At 38.1% G+C, this 16,253-nt stretch overlaps 1 protein-coding gene across 10 annotated transcripts in view; it reads right to left on the bottom strand.

Annotated features, from left to right (window-relative positions):
• The window catches only part of NOL4 (nucleolar protein 4), a 410,102-nt gene that overhangs the window by 210,919 nt on the left and 182,930 nt on the right, over nt 1–16,253 (bottom strand). The window contains exon 1 of one of the 10 annotated variants that reach the window (XM_082354312.1): nt 9,157–9,254. The exons of the other annotated variants lie outside the window; for them this stretch is intronic. The gene's annotated coding sequence lies outside the window, so the exon portion shown is untranslated. Of the gene's footprint in view, nt 1–9,156; nt 9,255–16,253 lie in introns of those variants that run through there. 10 annotated transcript variants of the gene reach the window in all.

The following is a 16,253-nucleotide window of genomic DNA, read 5'->3' as shown; positions in this document are numbered from 1 at the left end:
TGTGGCATTAATTAGTGAGCTGTAAGCACTTTCGTTTTCACTTTTGGCTAGCAGACTCCAGTGAATCTCTAATTTACACATTTCAGCTCTGTAGACATTTGCAGACCAGTATTTTAAGAGCTAGTCTTTAATTTGGCTTAGCCTGCCTTTCAGTATCTATAACCTTAAAATGAGTATTTCATTGTCATTCCAGCAGAGACCCTGCCACAACTAATCAACGGTTCCCAAAAGACGTGTATGGTCAATCCTATCCCACTTTGCTCTGGTCTGTAAATTGTTAGGTCTTTGGTAGTAAAAGCTGGCATACAACAACTCGTATAAAAACAATATGAAAACAATGACAACTTCAGCAAATCACTGGCAAAATGTTCTTTACAATCACTAATTCAAAATAATGATAAAAATGAAAAACACCTACATTCAAAATCTTAGTTACCATTTTTTAAAAAAGGGGTATATCTACAATCTATCATTCATCTAGCTATCTTGCTGGAAAAGTACATAACAAACTGTTAACAAAAATTATCCATTAGGAGTAGAGTGGGTTGAGAGTAGAAAATAGCAGGACTATTCCTTTTTCTTTGTAATTTTTGTATTTTTGGAAATTTCTCTCATGAATGTATATTTAAATGAATACATAATTTATTAATAATACATTGGTAATACAAGTGATTCTAGAAAGTCTAAATGTTTTATTCATGAATATGTATTTTAAAACAAATGTGTAATACTTTATTAACATCTTCTGTTACTCTATCCATTGAACTTTGAAATAAAACAACATGCAAGTCAGGTTCTCAGCCCTTCAGTAGACAGATGAGGAAACTACAGTGGAGGTACAGGGCTGAGATTCCAAGGGAAATCTATGCAATGCCAAAGTCTGTATGGCTCCCACTTCTCTATGCTGCCAGGCAATAAAAAATGAGTATATTGTAAAAAAAAAAAAAATGAGTATATTGTATCATTTAATGGAATCCCCTTTTCTTTCTAACTTAGGTAACATGGAGTGGATAAACAACAACAAAAAATATATCTGACATGCACCAGTAACAGTGACATAACCCAGAATTCTCTACCAAAATTGTTCATATAAGTTTGGTCAGAAGTATATTTTATATTTTAACTATCTACTGAATTTCCCCTCTGTTACTGTTAAATCAGTAAGAGATCCTTTTAGTTTCTAAAAGGTTAGGTGTGGGTGCAGAGACCATGTTGAGTTTGCAAGGGTCATGTAGTGCACTGTGGATAATTTCATCGGATAACCGAAACTATTCTAGGATGGAGAAAGCATGACGCAAATATTTGCCAGATTACAAATCTAATTTTCTATCACACGTCCAGTAATGCATAATTTGCTTCTCACTGATAATTCCCCAAAACTCAAACACTTAAAATATATTTAAAATAAAAGAGTTACTAATAATATCATGTGAGTCCCACCACTGCTATTTCTCTTGAAATAGTTTCAACTATATCATAGTTGAAAACTATCATATAAATTTTAAGAGAGGATGGTTCACTAAGAAAACTAAGACTTGGGGTCAAGAAGAAAACATGCTCAATTAACAGGCTAAAATTCTAAGCTCTAAGGAAACCTTAAGAGAAGAACTTGGGAAAGATATCGTAAGGATTTGTAACAAAAAATAAACAGGAAAAAAAAAATCACATTTTTGAGCCTTTTTTCCCCCACTCCCCACTGTGAAGAATGACAAACAGAGGAAAGAACTAAAGGCAAAGAAGATTCCTGATATTCTCTATTTTCCAGGTGCTAAGAGAAGCACATGTCTCCTTCCTGTTATGGGTAACAGTCATCCCTTGGGACCTTATTACCTACAGTAAAAAAAAAAAAATTAGTCATCACTTTTAAATTTCCTACTTGCTTAAAGCAATTTCTAGAGAGAGGATATACATGTGTAGTATTCTCTAATAAAGTCATGGCTTCTGGGATTTTCTAAATTTTGAAAACTTCTTTCCAGCTATTAGAAAAGCATTATATGTAATTTTTCATTCTTTTTCTTATTTTTTTAACTAATAGGAGTGACCGTTATTAGACAAGGTTGGAAGACATAGATAGCATCAATCAAGTTAATTTCTTACTCTCCTTTCAAAATCTACCTTAGGTTTGTTCAACAAATCATTATATTAGCTATAGTAAAATGTGGATTGCTGTCCTTAATATTTATTATACAAGGCTAAACTTTACAATCCTATAGTTAGCTCTTACTAAGAGGTATGAGATATCAGTGATTCTGTCATAGATAAAGCAATAGTTTTCAAAGAGGCTTTGAAACAAAGAGGCTTTGTTGCATTAAGTTTTGCATGCAATTTAAAAGTACAGAATCAGGCTGCAGGATAAAATCATACATAGACAAGAACTCAGGACCAAAAAGTGAAAACCTTTTTCTACAGGTCACAAAGTTTGAATATCTTTAGTATATTTTGATGTTTTGACTCAGATATTGACACACAGACTCCTTTGTAGACCTGATTATAAACTCTACCCTTTCTTTTCTCTGGCTCTAATTTTCTTATCCTTCTCTACAACACATTCAGTGAAACCTATGAATGAAGTCTGCGTAGAGAAAGAAGCAAGTTCCCTAGCTACAAATGGTACCCTCACTTTTAAAAATGAAAAGCTCTCAAGACCTCCCTCCCACCAAGCCCCTTTCTCTCTGTAAGTTTGAAAATGAAAATTGTGCCAGAAAACATGATCGTGTTTTCTAAAGTTTAAAGGAATATCTCCATCATTTTCTATCCCAATTGTTATGAACCCCAGTACATTCACATTGAAGATCAGATGTTAGAAGAACTGTCTATGGATCTTTGATTAGAAATCTCCCAAAGTTGTAGGCAAAGTGAAAGGAGAGGTAGCATGTATATTCACAGACTGTTTATGAAACAATCAAAGACGTAAGAATAAGAAAGAAAAGGAAAGAAAATCCAGAGCAGTATTGAGACTTAAATTGGTGGATGAGGGATTGTGAGTGATTGCTATCATATATATTAAGCACCTAATACAGTGCAAGTTTCTTTGTATTAGTTAATCTCCTTTAATTCCCCAAACCATTCCTTGAAATAGTTATTATAGAGAAAAGTTCTATCTGCTAAAGAAAAAGTGTATCTGCAAAGGCCTTCCTAGATGACCACCCCTACCTTGTTGCCACATACTCCTTTCTGTTAGCACTTGTATGGCACTAACCTTCATCATAGTACGTTTCACAGTTGGGCAATAGGTGGAATAATACTGTGGTTAAGAGAATGGGTTTTGCAGCCAGAAAAACATAAATTCAAATGCAGGTGTGTCACTTACAAGTTGCGTGGTTTGGACATAATCTCTCCGAGCCTCAGTTTTCTCATAGGGACAGCAGAGACAGGTATAGTATTTACATTACATGACAAGTGATACGATTAAAGAAGTTAATGTTTGCAGAGCATCTAGCCCCAGTCTGATCTATATCAAGAAATAGTTTGGTATCATATGTGAGGGGAGACGCAGCCTCTGGTTATTTTCATTTTCCTGCAGTGTGCCCAGGCAGAAGGACGTCCAGAGTAATGGTTTTAAATGCTCGTTGAATGAATGAATCAATGAATGGATGGATGAATAATCTTCTGAGTCTCATGACAGCATTCTTTCCATTAAAACCCCCAATTGTCAAAATATTAGGCAATCTAATTTAATTAATAACTTACTTCGTGTAATTGTAATTGTTAATAAATGATTTTCACCCCCCCCAAAAAAAAACCCCTCCAATTGTCTTCATCATTTTCCTTTTCCTGGAATAGAATAAGTTTCTGTAATCTTAAGTGACTACTATCATTTATTAAACACCAAGTGTGGTGCAAGTGTCTTTACATCAGTTATCTCCTTTAATTCCCAAAATAATTCCATGATGTAGTTACTATACATAACAGTTGGACCAGACTGTGTCCAATAGCCTGCTTACTGATAACACAAGACTTACGTGTACATAGAAACTCAAGACAAGACAATAAAAATAATTGTTTCCTCATCATTACCTCTCCACGGAGCATCCAAAAACAAGTTTCTACAATGCCTCATTTTAGAAATAAGAATGTGAGATAAAGAGTGAACTGGAATAATGCTATGCTATTAGTTATACAACTTTAAAAATATTCCTTGACCTCTCTAAGCTTAACATTCCTCATTCAGAAAACTGAGACATAACAGTAATTATATGTGTCCGGCAGTATTTGATAATTAAATGTGATAATGTGTGCAAAAAGGTGCACTGCATAAGGATAAACGAATGAATTTTCTTTGAGGAGAGAGGTAGCTGCCTCCCCACCATCCCCTCCTTAGGGCATCTTCTTGAAAATACATAGGTGTGATAAGAGGACAAACCTGTTGATTTTTCCCTGTAAGACTGGGACTTCTGACCCTTCAAACTGTAAATGCATGCCTCCAGAATTAGCTCAGGGCTTTCTTTCACAAGACGAACAGGAGACATCACAGATGCGTCTGTTTATCTCTCAAAGAGATAAAGAAGTTGGAATTGTTTTTTATTCTACATTACTGTATAAATATGTGTGAAATTGTCCAGACTCTGCAGTCGCTTTCATGTCACCTTACATCCTTACTCTGTAATAAATTGTGTTTTCTTTCTTGCTTCTATATAGGTATAGAGGGGTCTTTTAGGGGGCAGGATTGTTTTTATTTCCCAAAAATTATAAAGTACCAAAAATGTTCGTTGTTGAGGCTGCTATCGTAATCATTACAATTATTATCATTTCAGGATGACAGTAATAGAAAATTCTGCCAGTTATCCAGATAAAAAAGGCAATACAAAATACTTCTGTCCCTAGCTAATTGGGTAAGCTACAAAAGTGGTTTTCTCAAAAATTCAGCTAAATATATACTTTTTTCCTTTGTACTGAATTTATTTTTATCATATATTAATGCCAAGAGCAGAGTACAAAAGTTCCCTAGTTAAAAACTATTAAATTTTAGAATTGTCAGACTCCAGTAACGAAAGTTAAACTTCTTTTTGATCACACTAAAAAAGTTGTACTTCAAAAGGAAAATACATGTCAAGTTCTCACATATTCTAATTGCTATATACAAATATTACAGAGGAAACAAAATACAGAGAGTAGTAAAATAAATGCTTAAGATGCTAGGAAATTTCATGTAGTAACGTGACCTGCTAAAATAAACTACATTATGAGTAAGATAACTACTACAGGGACTTCCCTGGTGGCGCAGTGGTTAAGAATCCACCTGCCAATGTAGGGAACATAGGTTCGAGCCCTGGTCCGGGAAGATCCCACATGCCGCGGAGCAACTAAGCCCGTGTGCCACAACTACTGAAGCCCGCGCACCTAGAGCCCGTGCTCTGCAACAAGAGAAGCCACCATAATGAGAAGCCTGCGCACCTCAACAAAGAGTAGCCCCCGCTCGCCACAACTAGAGAAAGCCCACGCGCAGCAACGAAGACCCAACACAGCCAAAAAAACAAATAAATACAATAAATAAATTTATAAAAAACCAAAAAACCAAGATAACTACTATAATTAAATTCAGTATTTGTTTTTAAGGCTTATCTATCAAACAAGATGTCCAAAATCAAACTCACAGCTGCCGCAGTTACCATCGCCACTCTCCTCCCAAACCCCCTCCTCCTACTGACTTTCCCTCTGTCTAGCAATAGCACCCATGGGTTTCGGGTTTGAAGGTTCTTTAATGCTATCCAATCATTGGCCAAGTCTATCTTCTGCTTGTTTTATTACACTGCTTACCACAGATATTTTGATTTTCTATCTTACAGTCATTCTCACCAGACTGTTTTGATGAATGCCTGAACTTTAGCATTTTGCTCTGTAATTCTTACCATCTGTCTTGTTGCCTGTCACTTGGCAGAGGTCAGATAAACCTTGGTTGTATAAATTCACACATGAAATTCCATAGACTACATGTCTATAATTTCTTTTTCATCTCTTCACTACGTTTAATTGTCAGTGCTTTTATGCTAGCTTAGGCTCTCCATCCTATTCATTTCTCTAACTATCATTCAGACCATCTATTCATCCTACCCCACATGTGTAGGATACATCTTCACAGAGAACTGCTCCTATTTTTCACTCTTGGTTCACAAACGCTCATTGGTCCCCAACTTCCCTCAAAAATATGTATCATCAAAAGCACAAAGCCCAGACTGACGTTCTGGTCTTTCTACAACTGGATTTCAACAACTGCCCCAGCCACCTTCCCCATACACTATGCACCATGCCACCCATTTGCTTACATGCAACCCTAAGAAAACATAAATTTAGCATCTTACGTATTTGTCCTGAGACATACAAAGTAAAACTTAAAGAGTTAAAGTAAAATTTGAAGAGAAGATTTTTACATCAACATAAGTCCCAAAATTTTAAAAAGAGGCATCATTGCTAAATCACAGTTCTCAGGTGGCCTTCCAACCAACAATGTGTCATAGAATCAAATCTTACATAAATAGTCAAATTGAACCTTAGTTTGATTTTTAAAAGCAAGTACAAAAAGTGTTCATATCACAGTATTACCTTTTGTGCTGAAGATTTTTATTTTTAATATTTACTATAATACACATGCCAATCATCAACCATACTGGGTAGTTTTGGAACCTATCCTCAGTTTACATAGTAACTGACCATTAGCAAATCATGTATTAATGCCTCCCAAGTGGGTTTGTTTGTTGAGTTCTCCAGCAGAAGTTTATGTTGTAATTTTTCCTGTGCCATTGTTTCCTCTTTCTCTTTTCTGTATTCTGGTTCCCCATGCAAACGCTCAGACCATTTCTAGATCACCTAGTAACCCCAGAGCTTTCAGAAGACCTTTACATCCTGAGGATTTTTATCCTTAAAACTGACTTTTGGACTTTCCAAATGACATTTCAAACCTCTGAGACCTGTTCAAGAATGGAGCAACTCGCTCTTTCAAAAACTCCTGAAGCAGTGCCTTTCAAGGAATAATTAGGCTTTGAAGGATGACCTGTTCCCTCTCCAAGCAAGACCTTGACAGACTAGGAGCCCAAAGCAAACCCTGCCTCAGGGATGTGACAAAGTCCCACTAGTCTTCAACCTATAGCATCTGGGTCCAGTTCAATCATTACTGTATTTCTAAAATAATGATGATGATGGTGATGATAATAACAACCACAGAACACAGGAAATGGAAAATTCTAAGTGATATAACAAGTTTTGAGGGTTTTTTCTTTACACTGGTTAAGAATACCTCTCCAAAACCATTGGTTAAGGTAGTGAATGGACTAAATCCTTGACTTACTTTTCAATTATTATTCAATTATATATTTGTACATTTCATTGTTATCTCAGTAAATGGTGCCCATTTTTTATTAGCCATCCTTCTTCTTTCCCAGTCCTGTTCTATTCATTCTGAGCTTAGCATCATAGAGTAGACCCGAAGTTTCTCCCTTTTTAGCATAAGGTCATTCATTGGTTTGCTCACTTTTGCCCAAAGTCTATGAAGAGAGATAAGTGACTCTAGTTTGCTTTCTGCAGGGCTGGGCGTTGAGGATGGGGGTCGGGGGGAGAACAGCAGATTTGCTTTTCCTCTCTGTGATTTTTAAGGGTCCTACCCTGAACTAGTGACAGAAATCATAGAAAAGAGGTTGTTACAATAATTTGCAATCTTTTAATGAAAGGGGTTCCTGACTTCCTGCTTTGTCTCCATTTTCTTGAGAGCACCAGGCTTCTGCATGGTTACAAGTTGAATGCTATTAAGCCAAGTACCACCCTTATGGTTTTGTGTGTTTTTCCTGACATATGAAGAGAATAATTTTACGTAGCTTTTAATGTAATTGTTCCTTTAAATCTAAAACATGTAGTCTATTCTAGCATTAAGTTTAAGAGAAAAGCAGTATATATGTGATCTGTGCTCTGCTTTTCCAGCAACACCTAAATCTCGTTCATTCTGATAAAGCAGCACATATCAAATGGCAATTAAATATTTTTTATGATAATGGCTATATTTAGCATAGACTGTGATGGTAGTTGTAGTGCGCTAGTACATTAGTAGCCTAGGATTTGGTCCATGGGAAACAAAACTCACTTTCTAAATACACACTATACATATATGGTCACAATCAAAACATCTGAAAAACATGATGAACACAGCATGATACAATTTTTACCATAAATGCTTTAAATAAAAAACATATGTACTTTCAGGGCAATACACACTGATAGTCAAAACCACTCAATTTACATATTAGTAATATCATATGTAAAATCTATATATTTTTGAAAAAGAATTTTTAAATTTTCGGTTGTGGATTAAAGTGTACTTTGAAGTAATTAAGTTTTTGACAGACTGGACATCTCCACAATAGCTATCAAAATCAAACATTTCAAATCCATAACAAGGTTTCCCAGCACTTTAGCTAGAATACATGCAATCCTTACTAACTGCATAAAAAATGTACAAATTCAACCAAGGGGGAAAAAATCTAAATAAATCCGTATAGACAGTCCCCCTAGAACAAAATCCATTTGAGGCAAGCAACAGAAAATCCTGAAAGATTTACACATTGCACATGCTTTATGCTGAGAAGTTGAAGTAGCAGCTCAAATAGAAAAGCTAAATAAATTAATCTTAAATAAATTAATCTTACCCAAAGAATACCGTTTTATAATTTTATAACTACCTTAAAAGAACTCTACCACTTGTATGTTTCTAAAAGCATTTTCAAAAAAATGTATGCATAACAGAAAAAGAACATATACAATCCTAAAATGAATTCTCATCACTTTGAGTGTTGAAGAAACACACCTGCTTAGACATATAGGTTTTTTCATGAGTTTCTTTTTCTTTCTCTCAATGAAATTTTAAATTTAAATGCACAAAAACCTAGGGTAAATAAATTAAGTGCCCAAAGCATATAATACATATATATATACATTTTGCCTATCTAATTTTGACTTGCTCCCAGGATTTTAGATGGACGTTTCAAAAGTATTTAAAATTTGTCCTCAAGTTCCTGATGTGGTCAACCCTTTAAATACCATCTAAACTAGGAAAACATTGGCAGTCTCATCAGAGTCTCCTGCTGTCCTTCTACTGCTGCATGGGACAGTCTTCAACAAGACTTAGACAAACCTCATTCATCAATATTCTACTCTGGAGGAGCTGACACTTACTGTGAATTCTGCTCTTCAACTTAAATACCAGTGTCTGTGGCAGGCCAATTCTATCATGGCAGAGACAGCATCCCTCAGGCGAGGTCCAACCTTTCTCTCCAAGTGCACCCAGGGATTAGTCTGACTTCCCCTAAATTCTCTCCTCTGCACAGTAAGAGCTAATCTTTCCTGTATGAAGCAGGAGATGGTGTTGCTATGACAACAGAGCACATTCTAGCAGTGGGACTACGGAGATGAGCCTTCAAAGACTCAGGGAAACATTCACTCAGTTTTCCTCCAGGGCTATGGGCTCCTTCCTTTAGGATTTAATCTCCCAACAAGTTTACTGACAGGCTGGGTTGCTGATTATCTATGCATTTTGCTACGGGGTGAGCACTGGTTAAGAACATGGCTGGAAGATCACAGCATTCTTTAATAAAAGTGCCATTCTTGGTTATATTAAATTTCCAATTTTAAATGCTCTGTATAGCTCTTTTAAAACACTACCCTCTCTTAAATTTAAATCATTCTCCTTACTCTAAGTTTTTCTAAAATGATATTAGTATGTTGCGAACGGCATTATCAAGGGGAAGGCTTTATCTTTTTTTGTTGTTTGTACATCATCACCATTGTATCAACTTGAAGGTTAGATACACACACACACACACACACACACACACACACACACACATCCATTTTCTCTCTCCAGCATAAACGTCTGGAGCCTTGAGGTTTCAGGGTGGGGGAGGGGATATGCTAACATAAGCAAATCCTTGCAGCCACATTTTGCATACATATATTAGCCAGAGAATAATCACAATGAGCATTAATCATTTAGAAAAATAATCATCAGTGGAATTTAAGTGTATTTGCAACAGCAGAAGAGATCTAGTATCAGGTCATACTGTATGAGGGCAGATTTATATATTATTTTCAAACAGCAGTTATATTTTTGGAAAATAATTAACATATACATTATTAAATATTTTAAATAGTCATTAATGTATTTGAATTGCCCTAATTGTGTCCTATTTTGAATATTCATTTTTCTTCAGAAACATTCCTGTGCATTCAAACACGTCCATTTCCTTCACTGGAAGGGAAAGGACACAGGGCCAGTTTCCCCCTCTGCAGCCAAGGTTCAGTTTACTACCACCGTGAATGAGGATCTCACCCAGGGAGTCATCCACACTGTCTTTTTTACTCCTTGATTTCCCCATTATCCTTTCCATTTCTCAGTCCTTTATGTCAGGAGCAGCTCTTACTAAGCACCACCCTTCCCCCACAGGAAGCTGTGATTACTCCCCTTTGTGGCTGAAGCAATAGAATCTGCATCATCTACATCTACTCTTTCCAGTAAAGAGAGGAAACAGGACCTACGGATGTTGCTGTCACTCAGAGGCGAGGGAATCTACAGGTTCAAAAACTTCAATGTCCTACTGGTTTTCTAGAAAAATCATCAGGCTATCTTTAGTTATTTCTTGCTTATCACCCAAATATGTATGAAATGCTTTATGATATTAACAAGAACATCAATATTGCAAATAACACAGATATTTACATTTAGTAATTCATATCAAATGAACAGGGCATTTGAAAACTCATTTTGATTTGTGTTTTTGATTTCTAACATAGTAAGAAATAACAGTTAAGTTTGTTTAATGTGTACCTTGGGATATATCTCCAGGACACATATGTACTCACCTCATAGGTATATGCAGAACTTTTCCCCCCCAGGATCCTACTCCCAGAGCTTGTTCTGAAAATACATTCTCATAATTCAAAAACTTACGGCACCTGTTTTCATTATGTTCATTATTATCTAATTAGTAAGAGGCTGTTTTTTTTTTTCATTTTCACTCTCATCTTCAGGGAAACTGGATAAATGCCAAAACATGTAAACAACATATGGTTTATTTTCAAAATCAACCAACCAGAATTACTTATTCCTAAAGAATCTCTTAGCTCAAAGAAATATGGTGAAGAAATAATTTCCTGCTCTTATAGCTAATGTTTACCATCTGCTATTCCTTTAAGACTAACTACCTGGAAATCAATCATGCTATGTATTTTCCAGCTCCCCTGCCCCCAAAAGACAATATTATTTATTTTTTAAAAGTTTTTTAAAGTAGGTCATGCTGAAAGTGTCACAACTTAGATTTGAATTTTGCGAGTTATAACCAACCAAGCTTATATGAATGCCAGCAACCACAGCTGTTAGAAGTTTGTTTATCATTTTCTCCACTGTATTATTTTTTGAGTCCCTGTTTTCCAAATAATAATCAATATATCTGTTAAACTATAACAATGTTTGTCTTAGGGAAAGCTGGTGGGAAGAGTAGGGGAGAGAGCATTTTTCTGAAAACTCATCTTGAAGATGGACACCAAGGCAGTTCTGAGGAAAGAGGCTAAGACACTAGAGCCCACAGCAAGGGGGCAAAGAGTGGGTCAAAATCCATTTTTTTCTAAGCAGCTCCCTTTTGTAGAAAGGCTTAGATACAGTCTCTAGACTTTAGCTGGACAGTGAGCACAGACTCCAATGACAAACTATATGACTAATCTCTCTGTGCCTCAGTTTCCTCCTTTCAAAATGTGGAAAACAATAGCACAATAGTACTTATCTCATGGAATTCTTATAAAAATTCAAGGAGTAAGTATACATAAATTTCTCATAAGAATGTCCAGCAAGAGAAAATGCTACTTAAATGTTAGGTAATATTTAGGATTTGGAAGCCAGAGACTAAATATTACTCATCTTTGTCCCCCCATTCCTAACGTAATATCTGCGATAGGATATGTACTCAGTTAATGTACAAAAATATTTTTCATATCATTTTTATGGTGTTAATATATAATAAAGCAAAGTGACTATATAATAACTAGGAATTCTAAAATAGATCAGATACAGGCCAATATCACTGATGAACACAGATACAAAATTCCTCAACAAAATACTAGCAAACAGAATCCAACAGCACATTAAGAGAAACGTACATCATGATCAAGTGGGCTTTATCCCAGGAATGCAAGGATTCTTCAATATATGCAAATCAATCCATGTGATAAACCATATTAAAAAATTGAAGGAGAAAAACCATACGATCATCTCAATAGATGCAGAAAAAACTTTCAGCAAAATTCAACACCCATTTATGATAAAAACCCTACAGAAAGTAGGCATAGAGGGAACTAACCTCAACAAAATCAAGGCCATATATGACAAACCCACAGCCAACATCATTCTCAATGGTGAAAAACTGAAACCATTTCCTCTAACATCAGGAACAAGACAAGTTTGCCAACTCTCATCACTATTATTCAACATAGTTTTGGAAGTTTTAGCCACAGCAATCAGAGAAGAAAAAGAAATAAAGGGAATCCAAATTGGAAAAGAAGAAGTACAGCTGTCACTGTTTGCAGATGACATGATACTATACATAGAGAATCCTAAAGATGCCACCAGAAAACTACTAGAGCTAATCAATGAATTTGGTAAAGTAGCAGGATACAAAATTAATGCACAGAAATCTCTTGCATTCCTATACACTAATGATGAAAAATCTGAAAAAGAAATTAAGGAAACACTCCCATTTACCATTGCAACAAAAAGAATAAAATACCTAGGAATAAACTTACTGAAGGAGACAAAAGACCTGTATGCAGAAAACTATAAGACACTGATGAAAGAGATTAAAGAAATTAATTAATTAAAGAAATTAAAGATACAAACAGATAGAGAGATATACCATGTTATTGGATTGGAAGAATCAACATTGTGAAAATAACTATACTACCCAACGCAATCTACAGATTCAATGCAATCCCTATCAAACTACCAGTGGAATTTTTCACAGAACTAGAACAAAAAATTTCACGATTTGTATGGAGACACAAAAGACCCCGAATAGCCAAAGCAATCTTGAGAAAGAAAAACAGAGCTGGAGGAATCAGGCTCCTGGACCTCAGACTATACTACCAAGCTACAGTAATCAAGACAGAATGCTATTGGCACAAAAACCGAAATATAGACCAATGGAACAGGATGGAAAGCCCAGAGATAAACCCACGCACATATGGTCACCTTATTTTTGATAAAGGAGGCAAGAATATACAATGGAGAAAAGACAGCCTCTTCAATAAGTGGTGCTGGGAAAACTGGACAGTTGCACGTAAAAGAATGAAATGAGAACACTCCTTAACACCATACACAAAAATAAACTCAAAATGGATTAAAGACTTAAATGTAAGGCCAGACACTATAAAACTCTTAGAGGAAAACATAGGTAGAACACACTATGACATAAATCACAGCAAGATCCTTTTTGACCCACCTCCTAGAGAAATGGAAATAAAAACAAAAATAAACAAATGAGACCTAATGAAACTTAAAAGCTTTTGCACAGCAAAGGAAACCATAAACAAGATGAAAAGACAACCCTCAGAATGGGAGAAAATATCTGCAAATGAAGCAACTGACAAAGGATTAATCTCCAAAATTTACAAGCAGCTCATGCAGCTCAATATTGAAAAAACAAACAACCCAATTCAAAAATGGGCAGAAGACCTAAAAAGACATTTCTCCAAAGAAGATATACAGATTGCCAACAAACACATGAAAGGATGTCCAATGTCACTAATCATTAGAGAAATGCAAATCAAAACTACAATGAGGTATCACCTCACACCAGTCAGAATGGCCATCATCAAAAAATCTACAAACAATAAATGCTGGAGAGGATGTGGAGAAAAGGGAACCCTCTTGCACTGTTGCTGGGGATGTAAATTGATACAGCCATTATGGAGAACAGTATGAAGGTTCCTTAAAAAACTAAACATAGAATTACCATACAACCCAGCAATCCCACTACTGGGCATATATCCTGAGAAAAACATAATTCAAAAAGAGTCATGTACCACAATGTTCACTGCAGCTCTATTTACAATAGCCAGAACATGGAAGCAACCTAAATGTCCATCAACAGATTAATGGATAAAGAAGATGTGGCACATATATACAATGGAATATTACTCAGCCATAAAAAGAAACGAAATGGAGTTATTTGTAGTGAGGTGGATGGAGACCTAGAGTCTGTCATACAGAGTGAAGTAAGTCAGAAAGAGAAAAACAAATACCGTATGCTAACAAGTATATATGGAATCTAAAAAAAAAAAAAAAAAAGTTCTGAAGACCCTAGGGGCAGGACAGGAATAAAGGCACAGACGTAGAGAATGGACTTGAGGTCACAGGGAGGGGGAAGGGTAAGCTGGGTCGAAGTGAGAGAGTGGCATGGACACATATACACTATCAAATGTAAAACAGATAGCTAATGGAAGCAGCCGCATAGCACAGGGAGATCAGTTCAGTGCTTTGTAACCACCTAGAGGGGTGGGAGAGAGACGCAACAGGAAGGAGATATGGGGATATATGTGTATGTATAGCTGATTCACTTTGTTATAAAGCAGAAACTAACACACCATTGTAAAACAATTATACTCCAATAAAGATGTTAAAAAAAATAAAATAGAAGAGAAATATAAATCTGTCTATATAACTAATTATTATAGGTTTCTAAAGTTAATAAATAAATATGTATTCAAGGAATGAAGTTTTAAATACATAGTACTCTTGTGTACTAATTCTATTTTAAGAACTATTTGCTGGGGAGGAGAGAAGATGGCGGAAGAGTAAGACGCGGAGATCACCTTCCTTCCCACAGATACAGTAGAAATACATCTACACGTGGAACTGCTCCTACAGAACACCCACTGAACGCTGGCAGAAAACGTCAGACCTCCCAAAAGGCAAGAAACTCCCCCCGTACTTGGGTAGGGCAAAAGAAAAAAGAAATAACAGAGACAAAAGAATAGGGACGGCACCTGCACCAGTGGGAGGGAGCTGTGAAGGAGGAAAGATTTCCACGCACTAGGAGCCCCTTCGCGGGCAGAGACTGCGGGTGGCGGAGGGGGGAAGCTTCGGAGCCACGGAGGAGAGCGCAGCCACAGGGGTGCGGAGGGCAAAGCGGAGAGATTCCCGCACTTCCCGCACGGAGGCTCGGCGCTGACCAGCACTCACCAGCCCTAGAGGCTTGTCTGCTCACCCGCCGGGGCGGGCGGGGCTGGGAGCTGAGGCTCGGGCTTCGGTCGCAGGGAGAGGACTGGGGTTAGCAGCGTGAACACAGCCTGAAGGGGTTAGTGCACCACAGCTAGCCGGGAGGGAGTCCAGGAAAAAGTCTGCAGCTGCCGAAGAGGCAAGAGACTTTTTCTTCCCTGTTTCCTGGTGCGCGAGGAGAGGGGATTCAGAGCGCCGCCTAAACGAACTTCAGAGACGGGCGCGAGCCGCAGCCAACAGCGCGGATCCCATAGCAACAGGGGCGCAGAGGGAAAAACGGAGAGACTCCCGCACAGAGGCTCGGCGCCAAGCAGCGCTCACCAGCCCGAGAGGCTTGTCTGCTCCCCCGCCGGGGCGGGCGGGGCTGGGAGCGGAGGCTCGGGCTTTGGTCGGATCGCAGGGAGAGGACTGGGGTTGGTGGCGTGAACACAGCCTGAAGGGGTTAGCGCACCACAGCTGGCTGGGAGGGACACCGGGAAAAAGTCTGCAGCTGCCGAAGAGGCAAGAGACTTTTTCTTGCCTCTTTGTTTCGCGGCGCGCAAGGAGAGGGGATTCAGAGCGCCGCCTAAACGAACTCCAGAAACTGGCACGAGCCGCGGCTATCAGCGCGGACCCCAGAGACGGGCGTGAGACGCTGGGGCTGCTGCTGCCGCCTCCAAGAAGCCTGTGTGCGAGCACAGGTCACTCTCCACACCGCCCCTCCCGGGAGCCCGTGCAGCCCGCCACTGCCAGCGTCCCGTGATCCAGGGACAACATCCCCCGGGAGAACGCACTGCGCGCCTCAGGCTGCTGCAACGTCACGCCGGCCTCTGACGCCGCAGGCTCGCCCCGCCTCCTCTGTACCCCTCCCTCCCCGCGGCCTGGGTGAGCCAGAGTCCCCGAAGCAGCTGCTCCTTTAACCCCGTCCTGTCTGGGCGGGGAACAGACGCCCTCAGGCGACCTACACGCAGAGGCGGGTCCAAATCCAAAGCTGATCCCCAGGAGCTGTGCGAACAGAGAAGAGGAGGGG

This window comes from Balaenoptera borealis, assembly GCF_965194805.1.
Source record: "Balaenoptera borealis genome assembly, chromosome: 14".
Classification (NCBI taxonomy): Eukaryota; Metazoa; Chordata; class Mammalia; order Artiodactyla; family Balaenopteridae; genus Balaenoptera; species Balaenoptera borealis.
Note: the sequence above shows the minus strand (reverse complement) of the source record. Positions and strands in the feature narration are given on the sequence as shown.